Source organism: Tympanuchus pallidicinctus, unplaced genomic scaffold (genome assembly GCF_026119805.1).
Source record: "Tympanuchus pallidicinctus isolate F22 unplaced genomic scaffold, pur_lepc_1.0 scaffold26, whole genome shotgun sequence".
NCBI lineage: Eukaryota > Metazoa > Chordata > Aves > Galliformes > Phasianidae > Tympanuchus > Tympanuchus pallidicinctus.
Genome location: NW_026294743.1, coordinates 2,243,729 through 2,259,517, shown reverse-complemented (window position 1 = coordinate 2,259,517; position 15,789 = coordinate 2,243,729). Strand labels below are relative to the sequence as shown.

Genomic DNA, 15,789 nt, shown 5'->3' with positions numbered 1-15,789 from the left:
GATTCTTCAAGACTCTTTATATGTTTTACTCACTCTGTAAGTGATACCCTTCTTGTTTCTTTAGAGATGAGCATGAGGAACTTTTGGACCAAATCGCTAACATGGAGCCCAGTTCTGCTGTGTGTTGATCAGCTTCCTGGTCAGCAGGCAATAGTGCTGCCGCAACACTTGATAGTTAGATGCTAGCATAAAGCTAGCATTTGAATACACAAGCAGGGTAACCACATCATAAATAGGGGCCCTAATAAGATCCTTTACACAAGTCTTGCCTTTCATTGCAAGGAAGGCTGTCTCAGACAAGACCCAGTTGCTTTCTTTGACAGCAACGAATGACTTTTGAATATAAAAGTTATGTTTCCCATTAGAGCCATCAATTTTAATTTTGGAGTTGTCTTGTGTGGCTAGTCTGGATTATCTAGCTCTGATTTTTCTCTTCATGGTAAATACACATTTAGATCTGGATAAGTAGAATCACACTGACTAGAGATTTCCAGTGTTCTTAACAGAGCATACAGTTACAGCATACGTACAATTTAAGCAGCCTCAGTAATGTCTCTACATCACATATCTCCTTTTTTCAGCTTTCTATTTGAGTGATGAGATGGAGACAGCAGTAATGATAAAGATCAAACAAACTTACAGTGTAAAAGTTATTGTAAGGATCACTAGTCTTGCTGTTCATTATATACACTTTATGCATCAATATACTAGATCACTGCCAAGTTCCACTGCTGGCACAATAGGCTTAGGAAAGATCCAAATATTTCTAAGAAAATGCACATCTCCAAAATCTTTGTTTCACATTCCTAGTCATGTTTCATCTCACTGTAGCTTGTAGCTGGACCTTAAACAGAAGTCTTCCAAGGTAATATTAGAGCTAAAGGATTAGATATCATAAGCCATTTCTTTATCAGGCTTTCAATTTCTCTCTGTTTATATAATTTAAATACTACAGTGGAAAACTAAAAAAAAAAAAAAAAAAAATAGAACTGTATTAACACTGCTCTAACACATTGGTGACCATTTATTTATATGTTGTGTATTTATATGTTTATTCACTTAAAAGAAAAGCATTCATATTGCTAACAACTTGCTAACATAAGTAGCAACCCTCCAAAGGTTAGCTCTAAAGAAACAGGTCTGAGGACTGATACAGTTAAGAGGAAGATAAATAAAAATATGATTATGTTTTGCTAACAAGCAATGGTTATTTCAGGAACAATCCTGTGTAAATACTTATGAAAGTATGGAATGTATCTGGGTGGGAATTAGGAGTGCAGATGCACATCAAAAACTGAGCAGACATATACACACTTTATATATATACAAGTAGCATTTCCTCAGCCTTGAAGACTAGAATGGGCAAAAGTTTCTCTTAAGGTGTTGTTATTCTGCATGTCTAGAAGTGTGTGTTTTCCATGATTCCAAAGTGGGTAGTAACATTTATTTGTATTCATGGAAGTACCAGAGATACTGCCCTTCAGTTCTATGACTGTTACAAATGAGGATAGAATTCACAGCAGCCTGATAAATCTCTGAAGTATCTAAACCAGTATTTCCTTAACCTGAGACACATGTAGGAAAATCAGAGTTGGCACTATACAAAGATTTTGTCATTTGTTTGAGATCATTCAATATACTTATTCACAAATGGTGGAACAGCAAGTATCGCTGTTTTCTAAAACTCATGCTGTTAAGTCTTCCATGCCATGCCATTGTTGGTCCTATATTCTACCTGTGATAGAGTGAAAACTGTTCCAGCATGCTGTTCTGTTCTCTCTTTCCCCCTCCCATTCACCCCCTCCAACACTTTGTGTACCTGTAAGATATCCCATTAACATCTGATCCTGGTTCTGTAATTGTGTTTACCTATTTCAGATATTCTTATTCATACCCTTTTAGGTAAGCCTCAGATGGACTTTTACCTACTTAAATATTTGTAGGATTACCAATTGAATTTGCTTTACCAATCTAGAAATACCTGTGAGAAGTTGATCAAACCACATCACCAACTTGGCTCAAAAGTACAACTTTTTTCATCAGCATAACAGTATCTATGTGGCATGCAGCTTATCATCACGAATTATGGGGGAGAAGGATAAACAACCCATTAAGAAATTAAAGGCCCACAAAGGTGCAGTTTGATAAAGGATAAAAAAAACCCCACAGGGTACATATAATAAGATCTCTCCCCTGAAGAGTGATTGTTATCTTTCTTTCATGAACGTCAAAGACCTGGAGCTTCTCAGTGCCTCAGGCAAGCGAGTTTGAAGGTCTCCTTCATGACTGAATAGAAAATAGTAATCAGAATTTACTTCAAGACTATTTATTCTGTAGAGCACTTAAAAAAATGTTTTATGTGTAGAACTTTTGATATTAACAACCGACAGAAACAGCCACCTTATTATGAAACTCTACTGCATTTATTGCATTCAGTGTGTCATCATCTATTTAATCTAGCATATGTGTTTTTTTTCCATGGAACATGAAAAAAACAGAGCTAAACAGCTCTGCTTGATACTGTTATTCCCATTTAATTTGTGCAGTCTTCAGTCTGTAGTAAATGAAAGCCTCCGCAAAAGGAGAGTGACTTACAGATGAAGATATCTTCGCAACCCCAAGAGAAATAAGTTGTTATTAAATGTTTTCATTCCTTAAGACAAAATATACAGACAATATCCTTAATGTATTACAGCTAATAAAATACACCCTTTTTATACTAATAAAAGGGAGTATTATTTACAGTCTTTCAGCTTCCTCTGAGTGCATTTCTTGATTGTACCCATGGTATGACTGGTCGCTGAGCCAGGGCCTAACCAAATAAAAGGAGAAGCAGTCAAAAAGAATGACTTAAGTGATGACAATAGAAACATCCTGCAGTTACTTTCCTTCTGATAGATCACACTAAAATTGGTGGAAAAAAATTATTTGACATCACCTTAATTGTGCTGAATATACACATATATTTCCCAATAAGTTGCATATCTGAAGTTTTGCATTTATTTGTATTGCTACTGAGCTCCTTCCATTATTGTTTTCTAGTTCTAATCGCAACCATTGATCATCTCTCATCTTAAACTAGATTGTAAGCAGTGACACAGACAAGTAATAGCATATTATTCATAGATAATGCTTTATAATCCAGCCTAGCCCAGAGACATTTGGGCACTACTGTAGTGGAAATGATAAATGACAATACGTTAGCTGCATACAACAAATGTCTATGGAGATCTGAAATTCTCCTTTTAGCTGATTTCAGCAGTGTGCTCTTGTGGCCAAGAGGGCCAATGGCATCCTGGGATGCATTAAAAAGAGCGTGGCCAGCAGGTCGAGGGAGGTGATCCTCCCCCTCTACTCTGCCCTGGTGAGGCCTCATCTGGAGTACTGCGTCCAGATCTGGGCTCCTCAGTACAAAAAAGACAGGGATCTCTTGGAAAGAGTTCAGCGGAGGGCCACAAAGATGGTGAAGGGCCTGGAGCATCTCTCCTATGAGGAAAGGCTGAGTGAACTGGGTCTGTTCAGCCTTGAGAAAAGAAGACTGAGAGGGGACCTGATCCAGGTCTATAAATATCTAAGGTGTGGGGGGCAGAATGGCGAGGCCAGACTCGTTTCAGTGGTGAGTGGAGACAGGAAGAGGGGAAATGGCCGCAAACTGCAGCATAGGAAGTTCTGCACAAATGTGCGCAAGAACTTCTTTGCAGTGAGGTGACGGAGCACTGGAACAGGCTGCCCAGGGAGGTGGTGGAGTTTCCTTCTCTGGAGATGTTCAAGACCTGCCTGGATGCCCACCTGTGTGACCTGCTGTAGGGAACCTGCTTTGGCAGGGGGGTTGGACTCCGTGATTCAGGAATGCCGTCAGTGACAGCCTGCATTGTCTTTGGCCTCCTCCCTCTCGACCGGTTATTTATGTAACGTGTTGAGGTGGAAAAGCACCCAGTGGAGGCTTACCTACATTTTCAATGCTTGCCTACAGAGATTCATAACGTTAGAGTAGCTGAAGCAAAAAAGACATGTCAAGTTAGCATCCAGGATAAAAATCTGGTGGTGTTGTTACATAGTCCTAAGACTTTAAGTGTATCATGCTAGAGATAGTTGAAATCCTTGGGGGCAGGAGGTCTGTGGATTAATGGATGTTTTCCTCCCCTGTAAATTCCTTTGTATCTGTAAGGCTAAGAGGTGTTGCTCTGTAGGCAAAGCAGAACTTGAAGCTGAAATTTGGGAACTGCTTCAGAGATGAAAAGCGCTATGAGAACATATACTTCCACTCCAGGTACTTATGGGTACTTACGTTCAAATGGAAATTGAAGTTATACAATGTGATAAAAGCATTGCATGATATAAATGTAATTTCATATCTGTACCAAATTTGTTTTGTGAAAGTTTCTCATGTACTAGATGGTTATCAACCAGCCACAAAAGTGATACTGAAATTCTAATGGAATTTTAACATTCCCTCTAAGTGGCATGAATATAGGCTTCATTTATTAATTGTAGCTGATTAGCCACAAGGCAAACATTTAATTAAACCTTGGGAGACAATAACATTGCACATAAATTATCTATTTAAGAGCACATAGGTCTTTATATTTCATTAAAAATTGTTTAACCAATAACTACACATCTTAAGCTCAATCTGTGTTTGTGCAGATTTAAAACCAGAAAATCCCCTAGTGCATTGCTGGTTTTTTTCCAGACATTTATTTCTTGATGCTTTCTGATTTGTATTTACTTACCACTTGTTCGTGCTGCTTTCCCGATTAGTGAGACTGTCACTCAAGTTGTGGATTAACTATTGATTAAAGAAGTCCAACCACATTATTTACTTTCTAAATAACTTCAGAACACTCTAAAAAGTACAAATAGGTGTTCACGGGATGGTTAAAAGTAAAAAAAAAAGAAACAGAAGAAATACAGTGCAATGCAGCCATACATTGAAGAATTCTGATTTGAATTATTTTTGTCAGTTGATCAGAAAATCAGTTGATTTTCAGAAATTTAAATTATTTAATAAATTAGTACTATTAGGCATTAAAACAAAATACTCACTCCTGTAACAGATGTTCTTGACAGAAATTGCCCAGCTTAAGAAAATGAAGTCCACCAAGGAAGCCAATACGAGGCCCTCCACTATCCCAAGCCAGCCTCCTAGTCTTCAAGTGTTCTGTTTTGTTTCTGGAAAAGAGTTTTATTTCAGGTTCAGAAAGCAGAGGAAACACCAGCTAGAAATCAATTATCAAATAAAAGTAGGCAGACAAAAAAAAAAAAAAATCCGAAATACAGTAGATTTGCAAACTGCCTGTATGTCTGTGAAGTTAAATGTAGGTTACTCTGTTCATGTACAAAGATATTTAGATGGCAAATGGAAACTAGCTGCTGTGAAGCATACCACATTCATATATAATTAAAGCACCCAAGAGTAAAATAGTGATGCACAATAGGTGACAACTGATAAAAACAAGGGAAGAAGTATAAAAAAGGATACAAAACCCTGGGGATTATAGAGAATATCTAATACAAGCTGAAGATCTTATGACTGTGTCCAAATTACCAGATAATATAAAAATATTAACAGAACTACTGGAGCCTGCAAATGCAGTGAGACCCTGCCAACATACAGAGCTTCTCAAGCAAATCAGGTTGCAGCATTTCTTGGAAGAATAGTTTCACTCACCTGCTATGGATCTGCCTAAAAACAACAACAACAACAACAACAACAAAAAACCCACAAAAAAACAACAACCATTCAGATTTGGACAAACCCTGCAGTTTTTCTGAGAGCTTATCTAATCAAATAACACCTTGTGGAGTAAGAAATTGAAGACAGTGGCTGGCAGAGGCAGTTTAGGAGTATAAACCCTAGAAAAGACATATTGATGCTTAAACACGTGAACTTGGATATGTGTGTAGTTGCAGCAGGCTTTAACATAAATGCCTTTGTTTTGTAGTGATCTCGTAGCCAAAACCATTAAGTTCTTTCCTGAATGCAAAACAGGAGTTTGTATGAGAGAATTTGTTATGATTTAGGCTCTGGGAGAGCATCTTTATTGAGAAAAAGTTTTCTTGCCATGGATTCTTCTTACACACATACAGCATTTTCACACCAGAATTTCCTCAGATTTGAACAGATTGGGTATACTCTATTCCTTGCTATATCTAGAAAATCAATTGCCTTCAAATATACAGGCTTTCTGAATTTTATGTGCCTCAACCCCAGAAAGAAGACAGGACAATGCTAATAGCTCCTCTCTCGGGCCACCCTAATCTTTGCTACAGTTACGTCATAACATTGTTACTCTTCAACTTCATCCTAGATGTTGCTAGATATTCACAATTAATGATTCTTTGTTTCAACAATGTCATTTAACAGTTTCAGCTGAATACACTGCATCTCTGTCTGATAACAAGGTGAACTAAAATTTCAGTTCAGTGCTAGTGCTCAGCTGGGAGGAGGATTGAGGCAGTTTCCAAGATAATTTGAGTTTACTACAAGCAAGATTAACCTGCAATAAAATTCAACATTATCTCCTGCTGGATGATGTGCTGTAATGTTAGCATCCACGTGCTTTTGATTTTGAAATTGTTAAGAGGCACTTCTGGTCCCCACAACCCAGCATTCAGCCAGAGTGTACCTGTGCCTCTGATTGATGAAGCAGCTGAGAAAGCCACAGGACAACATCCCAAAATAAGGCATGTCTCACTGCCAGAGGTGCTCAGTCTGATGGATTTGGGTGCTTCTTTGAGCTTTCAGGGTATTAGTACATCTTAATTTCCTGTAGATTAATTTGCATAGGTTCTTAAAATATGGCAGCAGAGAAACTTGATGACTGAAGAGTGTGAAAGACACCACACATCCTAAAACTGATAATACCTAATTTTAACACCATGAAGAGCCAAACAAAAAAAGTGACACTCAGATAACTGGATTGTTTTCAAGCAGATATGTTTCTAAATACCAGCTCCTTTACAGCTAATTTGTTATTATTCATCAGACAGGGATCTCTTGGAAAGAGTCCAGCAGAGGGCCACGAAGATGGTGAAGGGCCTGGAGCATCTCTCCTATGAGGAAAGGCTGAGTGAACTGGGTCTGTTCAGCCTTGAGAAAAGAAGACTGAGAGGGGACCTGATCCAGGTCTATAAATATCTAAGGTGTGGGGGGCAGAATGGCGAGGCCAGACTCGTTTCAGTGGTGAGTGGAGACAGGAAGAGGGGAAATGGCCGCAAACTGCAGCATAGGAAGTTCTGCACAAATGTGCGCAAGAACTTCTTTGCAGTGAGGTGACGGAGCACTGGAACAGGCTGCCCAGGGAGGTGGTGGAGTCTCCTTCTCTGGAGATGTTCAAGACCTGCCTGGATGCCCACCTGTGTGACCTGCTGTAGGGAACCTGCTTTGGCAGGGGGGTTGGACTCGATGATCTCTGGAGGTCCCTTCCAACCCCTACAAATCTGTGATTCTCTGACTCATAGCTCAGTGAGCCTTTTTCCTATAGGAGCAGGTCTCCCTTTCCCTCCCCCCCCCCCCCCCTTTTTTTTTTTTTTTTTTTTTTTCCTTTTTCCATTCCTTCTTTATCTTAGTAAATTTTTCTCAGTAACTTTATATCATCTTTTGAACAGGGGCAAAATTCTGTATCCACAGAGAGAGGGCGAAAACCAGGAGGATTGCAGGGACACACAGAGACTTTGGAAATTTAGTACACAGCACATTTTACTGCTTTATGGCACAGCCATGCACATAGGGAAGTGTGAGATCAACACTTATGTGGTGCTCCTATGAACACCTGACTTTTGCTTTGGTTTTGGAAGTAATAATCACTAAAATAATTAACTAGGGATGACTTTTTTTCCATTCTGGATAAGATGTACTTAAGGTCCATTTGTCTCAAATTACTTTTTTATGCACATCACTTGCTTTCCCACATAAGTTTTGTACCTTAAATAGTTCTGCATCTTTCCTGCACACATCCACGGTGTTTGGTCAGTATTTTCTTTCAGGCATCTTAAGAGGTACAAAGAGCTGACATCAGGTGTCAGTTTGCATATCCTTTTTTGATTCCAGCCTTGTGCTCTGATTCAGGCATTCCCACTGCTTATTCCAGTTACATCTTTTGAACTTCCTGCTGCTGTATAAATAATTGGATACCTTGCTCTGTCTTTTTCTATACGGAGTAAATGTGCTGCTCCTGGGTTGTAAGTACAGTCTACAGTCAGACCTTATGCAGTATTTATGCGTGTCTTTCCAGAAAGATTATTCTGATGTTAATTTAGGCCACTTAAGAGCAGTCAGCCATCACTAGTAAATTAAAACCTGTAAACGTATCAGATCTATTATGGCATATTTTTCAAAACGGTGACAACTAACAACTAAATGATGTGTGACTAACACGTCAGCCCCCACCCAGCCCATCACAAACACTTCTCAAATCCTGTCAGTGACATTCAAGTTTGCAATTTTTATGGTTTCATTTCTGTGAACTTTCCCAGGGTTCTGCTATTTATGAAATGGAAATACCTCAGGAAGGTTGGGGTTGATGTAAAATGTAACAGTAAGAAAAAAAGATCGTTAGACACACAACTTTTTCTACTTTGTTAGCCAAAAATTTGCAGGCACAACTAGTAGATAATCTGAAATTTGATTCGATATATTATTTCGTGAAGACCACCGAGTTTAACATTTCAAAGCAGTTTCAGAATTATGGACTGAAATGCCATTTGTAATTGCCCCAGTGGAATAATCAGAAGTTGTACGTTACACTGTTGCTGCAGCATTAGTAAAAGGAAGCAAAGAATGACCGTGTAATAAAAAGTTAAAGTTCTGTGTTTATTTTCCAGTGACATCATTAATACAGCCATGCAAATAACTCTAGTAACGTGGACATGCAAACCTCTCAGTTTGTTTTACTTTTTTTCCACAGTTATGTATTATTCATGTTGTATTAGTGCACGCACTGTTTATTTCCCTAATTGTAACAAGCACTTAATTAATTACACTATAACCTCTTGAATCTACAGGCCAACTGTTGCATCTTTAGTTAATATTTTAAAGTCTCATCTTTTTCCACTTTTTCTCACGTCTTTGATGTTTTGTTTCTTACCCTTCTTGTTTGGGTTCTCTGTGGAATAGTCTTAGAATAATCCTGCAGTTCTCTTTTATGACCGAAACTTTGCATTTTAACAGTTATCTGGAGATACTTTCTTCCTTGTGAAATATCAGTTTTAATAACAAGAAAAGAAAAATGCCATAAATCCGCACTAACCACATAAAGCTGAAGTCTCTGAGAGACTGATTAACATTGAGACTCTACACAGGTTTTTCAATAATTAGAGGATGTGCTTGCATGGAGCCATGACTACGCTGGCCTTGATGCCATTTCCCAGGGCAGACAGCAATTATTATAGCCCACAGTAAATTTCCTACATTCTCTGCCTCCAGCCACTGAAGATCTTTTTGGAGTAAAGGTCTCTTAACTTTCCACACTCTTGTCATCAGCTTGGATTACCAATGTGTTCTGCTTATTTTCATCAGCTGGCTTAGAAACAACTCACAACTGCTTTTCTACTGCAGTGTTTTCTCTACATTTGAAGAGATCAGGATCATAGCTTTAATTACATTAACACAGCAAATAACAGTCCTAGCGTTTTCAGCAGGGTGTCCAGAACCAAACTGTTTCCACTATATTTGGACTCAAGTGAGTAGTCCCCACTCAGCACTGACCACTTTTCTGATGTAGATTATATTTATTTATTGTTCTTAGATTTTATCACTTCCATGTTTCACAGATAAATTATTAATTGTGGTGGAGATCTCCTTCTTCTACAATATAGTCACGCCTGTGTTGACACATATTCAGTAGTTATTTCAACACTGAATTTTATCGTGATAAAACAACACAAAAAAACTTCACCTAATGTAACATTAATTACCAATAACCTATAATTAGGGCTAGTCAAATAAACAACAGCTTTTTAAAATTAAGTGTTTCTACTACTCTTTAATTATACAAGCGTACAATCAATAGGTGCACAAAGGTTAGGATTAGTAAGATTATTACGACGAAAAGATAATCAAAACAAATGGAAATACTCACCAGTGTCATAGGCTCACAGTAAACCCCACAAAGAGCAATCTCCACAAAAAAATCTTTCCTCTATAGTAGTCAGCACTTACATGGAGTCTAGGAGAGGGGGAGCCAGGTTCCACGCCTTCAGGTAGCACAGATGAATTGCCTTCACCAGTGCTACTGCAGCAGACTCATTGCTTGCCTCAGGTGGTCAAAGGTTCAGGCTATAATCAACAGTTTCCATACAACAAGCAAGAACCTGCCAGAGATGTTAGTAGAGAGTAGGCTTTTTGTAAAAAAACATTGGGCTGAGCAGCGTAATTATAGGAGCCATTGCTATTTCCTGTGGAGCTCAAATCCCTCTCGAAGAACTGGTAGATTTACAGTGTGTTTCACGCTGCTTGGACAGTTGGTTTCACTCCTTGTCACCTGGCATGCTTTATCATTTGCCTTTACGTGTGATGTTATCAGTTCACACTAAAATTCTCCATTATGTCTTACTTAGATGTAGTAAAGAAACTTTTAAACAAGAGACTTCAAACACTCGCAGGCTCTGTTGTAATGGACTGTGGGCACTTTCAGTGCAGTACTCTAGCTCTGCCTGAGCCTACTCTTGCAACCGCAGAATTTGAACCTTGGCTTATGCCAGTTAGACTTCAGCTTTAGCAAATGTTAAAGTGCCTATGAGTGGATGCAGTGTGTCTGGGTCCTTACTGTGCCTTGGATGTCATATCAACACATATGCATAAGTTTGCCCTCAGCAACTAACAGCCACCACAAACACCTTACTAGGGAGTTATGCAGGCTGGGCAAAATGCAGGCAGACAGTAAGAGCTGAATAACTAAAAGTGATTTCCAGAAATCACTAAGATTGAAAAAATACCCCTGAGATCTTGTCCAACCTTCAGCCTGTCACCACCATAGCCATTAAATTAGTAACAAGAGAGGGATGATCACCTTCCTAGTCCTGCTGGTTACACTATTTCTAATACTAGCCAGGATGCCATTGGCCTTCTTGGTCCCCTGAGCACACTGCTGGCCCATCATCAGCTAGCTGTTAACTAACACCCTCAGATCCTTTTACTTTGTGCACCTTTCCAGCCACTATGTCCCATCCCTTAGCAATTTATGAACTTGTTGGGACTACTGTGTAAGACTGGCATCCTCAGAAGAGTGGAATATAACACTATTGATTAGAAACATGATTATAAAATCTTTAGAAGAAGAAGTGTGTGGAAGCTGAGGAAAACTTTTCAGGAAAAAAAAAGGAGAGGGAGAGAAAGATTGAAATAGGAGAGGTATAAAACATGTAACTCAGAGAAATATATTACAAAAAAGAGATTGGGAATTAGGAAATGAGGAAAGTAAAAAAAAAAAAAGAAGATAATATAATGTGAAGAAAAGAAGGCATAACCAACAACAGTGGAACAAAGTGATTGAAAACCGTTGAGTATTCTGAACAGATCGAAAACATTGTCAGGTCAGGTATTGGCTGAGAAAAAAAAAGAAAAAAAAAAAGAATTAAAGTGCAGGTAAATACAACTGAATATCTGGTGGACTGATACCAGTGTTGGCAAGGATAGCATCTGGCAGTTTTGAAGAAATGGTGAGATATTTAGCACAGATCTGACATGTAAACAGACTTTTCACTCTCAGCTAGATCCAGTAGGATAAGTTTGAGTTACAAGGTGGGAGTATCCTGATGAAGGGAATGTCTTCTTACTGCTGTACCTATTCCACATGCTGAAGAGATTCTCAGTCACACAACATTTAGAAAGAGTAACAATTTATTCTGACATTTCTCTTATGAAAACCTAAAGTATCCTATTACTGTGTCTTCTCAGCTGCAAAATACATTAATAGCAATGACTGTGGTTTGTGAGTTTGGTACTGGAGAAATTGTGCCCTATTAGAAAAACCCACTGATGTTTCTGTTTCATCCTTGTCTAGATTAAACTTGAGGAAGGGGAAGCAGACTGAAATGGAGAAGAGTGCTCTTCCCAAGCTGCCTCAAAAAGAGAAACTTACAATACTGCATCCAGCAGAGGTGAGAAAAGAGATACAATACTAGGTGAAGAGAAGGCCCTAGGGCTGTATGACTTGGAGCTGAAGTTTCCCATATTGCATTGTGAGAGTTCAGATGAAGGAGTGGCAGATGCTGGCAGAAGAAATTCCATCAGAGAAGTAAATTCCAGCAGGTAGACAGACTTAAGAGATGAAGAGAGGATTTCTGTTTGAGTCCCTGTGTAAGATACTGGTGTGATAAATATTTTTGTAAGAAAACTCATGACATTGTATGTTTCTTGTAGGTCATTTGCTGTAGAATACGATCAGTAAAGCCTATTTAGCATAGCATTAAGCAGAAAAAAATAAATGGTGTTATTGATAAGGAGCATCCCAGCAAGTTGTCAAACCCGATAGCCAGATTAGTAGCTTCTAAGCAGTGGCAGCTCAGCCCAGGTCTTCAAACCTGTTTCGACAGGGTTAAAGAGAATTCAAAGGAGGCCCTATAAATCTCACGTCTTAGCATGATGATCAGCGGAAATCCAGCAAATGCAGATGTAGCCTATTTGTTCCTGCAAGAGATGGGACAGGCTGAGCTGCAGGTGACTTGGTAAGGTGGCACAGATAGATCCCGCTTTGCCCAAGGTTGCAAATGGGATTCCACACAGAATCCTGTTCCAGGTGGAAGAAACTTGTTCTCTGGCACCATATCACCCCAGACTTTATGCCTCCAAAGCTGTCACTGTTGCTCTACTGCAACTTCTTTCCTCAGGTTTAAAACGTTTACATCACTACAGTTTCAAAAATTGAACCCACGCAGGAATTAAGTCCACATTGCATAAACATTCTCCTCATTTAGTCCATAAAAGTGTTAGTTGGTATTCTGTACTTTTAAATTTCATGCCACTGAAATCAGTCCAGCCTTCACCTTCTCCTTTAGGACACTGAGATCCTTCTCTGTACTTAAACCTTAATCTTTGCTCTGAATCATTTATTCCTAATAGAAAAGACCATTTCTGAGTATCTTAAATATTGTTTCTTCCCTCATCACTATATTACGAACATTACATACAGCCTCTTTGTAGCTTAGCTATTTCTCCTTCAGTACAGTATATCCCCATCATTCACTTTCAGTGAATTCCCTTCGCACTTTGCAATAAGCTACACCATGTAGCACTACATTTGGCTGGGTACCGAAGTGCAGATAGGAAATCATTAGCATTTCATTTGTCTAGAAAGAGCATTGGTCATCTTACCAAAGACAAATATTAGGCATTAACCTGACACACATTTCTGTAATTACAGGCAGTATGCTTCACAGCTTTCTGTATATGTATTCCAAATTCCAGTGGCTCATAACCTTTAAACTAAAAATACTTTTAAAAATAGCAAATTAGTAATGTTTGGAAATGGGGGCTACATTCTCAGCTAGCATAAATCATTGCTTTGTTAGCTATGCCATTTTTTTTTGCCAGCTGAAAACATGGCCTACGACTTCCTTTTATTTATTTCATGATTTGGTAAAAATATAAACATTTTAAGTTAATGAGATTTTTAGATTTAATCACTAAATACAATAAATGAGGAAAAGAAATGTTTCTGAGTTTAGAGTATTACAAAACAATTTTAGAAAATACAAGATTTTAATTTCAGAATAGTTCAGAGTTCATTGCTTTTTAATTCAATTTTGTAATTGTTGAGATCATAATTAATAATACAATACTTAAGAAAGAGGTGTTCTAAACAGATCAGCATAGATATATGCATGTTTTACATGGATGTAATAAGTCTAGCAGTTTATCACCATTCTGCATTGTAGATTTTAATAGAATTTTTTAAAAGAATAAACATTTTCATTTGGGAAAAACAAATAGAAAGAACCCCCACAAATGGCTTAATATTCAATCATAGACATGTATTTTACTTTGGACAGGGGCAAAACTTCACATAAGTGCTTTGGTGCATAAGCTCACCGTAACTGGAAGTGTGTGAAAGAAATCTCCGATGAGTGAGACTCATAATTCTGCACTTTGAGATGTCATCTGCTCTTTTAGAGGTCAGAGACAAGTTACCACAAAGAGAAGATAGCAGTTTCTGCCTGATTTGGCAGTGGTTGTGACATTTGTGTGAGGCTAAATAAGTGATACTACACAAACTGTGCGGAAAATGTTTCAGTCAAGAATTTTGATATTACAATTCAGTATTTTGGGTTAAAAATAATTATGAACAAATTATTCGACCATACTTAGAACTCCTTCAGAATACTGAATGAGACTGTCACAAAAGAGTTCCTCTCTTGTATGCGGTAGGATAAAGAAATGTGCTCACTGTAGACAACGAAAATACAATTGCTCCAAAGATCCTGGGAAAAGAACCATGAGGATTCCTGCCTTGTGAAGCCTGTGCTGCACCCTCCCTTCTGAGCTATTATTCCCACTGCTAGCTGGGTTTAGCTAACCAGGGATGCTGGCACGTAGTGATGAAGTTATGTCTTTATTATACTGCATAGACAGCTGCTCTGAAGTTAGCATGATATGGGATTCCAGGAAGTTTATTTATTTTAAAGCAAAACAGGTAATGATAGAGTTTGATGTCAGAACTGATAAAACAGACTATCTAAATAGACTCTTTCAAAAATATGGGCAGGAAAGAAAACAATACACCAGGGTAAAGCAGCACTCAAGACAGATTGATCAGAAGGAGCAGAGAAGGATAGAGCTGAGGAATGAATAAATTCTCAATCTGTTTAGTATTATTCTGGAAAAGTATTGTTGTCAGTACCAAGATTGCTCTGAACACTTGTAGAAAATGAGGTGATCAAGGTCATATTTGAGACACTAAAGAAGCATCCAGATGAAAATAGCTGAGTATTTGTCAACAGGAGAAACAGACAAAATGTCAGAAAGATAGAGGTGGGGAGGAGATAGCCTATCACATATTTGAGCTGGTTACATTTTTCAAATCAGACATGAATTTTAAGTTCACCCCCAAAAATACATGCAGAAGACTTAAAAACTCCAAATAAAACTTGATGGAAAAGCATGTTACATTTCTCGTGTTACAAGATGTACTCCTTCAAAAATTTCCTATCTAAAACATACTTTCTGTAGATGTTTTCAGTATTACTTCCACGTTTTGTTTCCTCGGTTTACCAGCCACAATCATTTCAACACTGTAGGTACTGTCTAATGGAAACACAGTTATATTCTTTTGGTTTCAGACATCATTTCAACAACAGGAAGCAAAATTTAGATCCAAGAATGCTTTTTGTTAGTGATGTTGCCATCACTAGAATGCTGTCAGTCTCTCCCAGGGCACTGCAAGTCAACACTTTATAGCATTCTCTTGTGCACAGTCTCAGACACTGGGACTGGCTATCTGCTACCCACTGACATTATGCTGGAGTAAAGGAGCTACAGTGAGTGTGCACCACAAGCATTTGGACTTTGGATAAATACATACAAGCAGCTCGTGGTACCTTCTGCTTTATTTGTTTTTATGAGTAAAGTCTCCCCTCACAATTACAACAAAGCACTTGTGCTGCTGTTTTCATCAGAGATAACTCTTTATGTCAGACTGACATAGTCTCTGTAGAACACAGACATTTGGACTGCTTTTATGAGCTGTTTAAAAAGATCTGGGCATGTTGCCCATGGTTTTGTTCATGAGAAGTTTTCATTCCAATTCGTACTTTTTTTAAAACAAAAGTGATTAATTTTATAAATACCTG

General features: G+C 38.2%; 1 protein-coding gene across 3 annotated transcripts in view; it reads right to left on the bottom strand.

Moving 5' to 3' along the window:
• Window positions 1–15,789, bottom strand: part of TTC29 (tetratricopeptide repeat domain 29) — a 356,916-nt gene that overhangs the window by 121,429 nt on the left and 219,698 nt on the right. For all 3 annotated transcript variants that reach the window (XM_052690222.1, XM_052690223.1, XM_052690225.1), the window contains one exon: window positions 5,047–5,172. The gene's annotated coding sequence lies outside the window, so the exon portion shown is untranslated. The remainder of the gene's footprint in view (window positions 1–5,046; window positions 5,173–15,789) is intronic.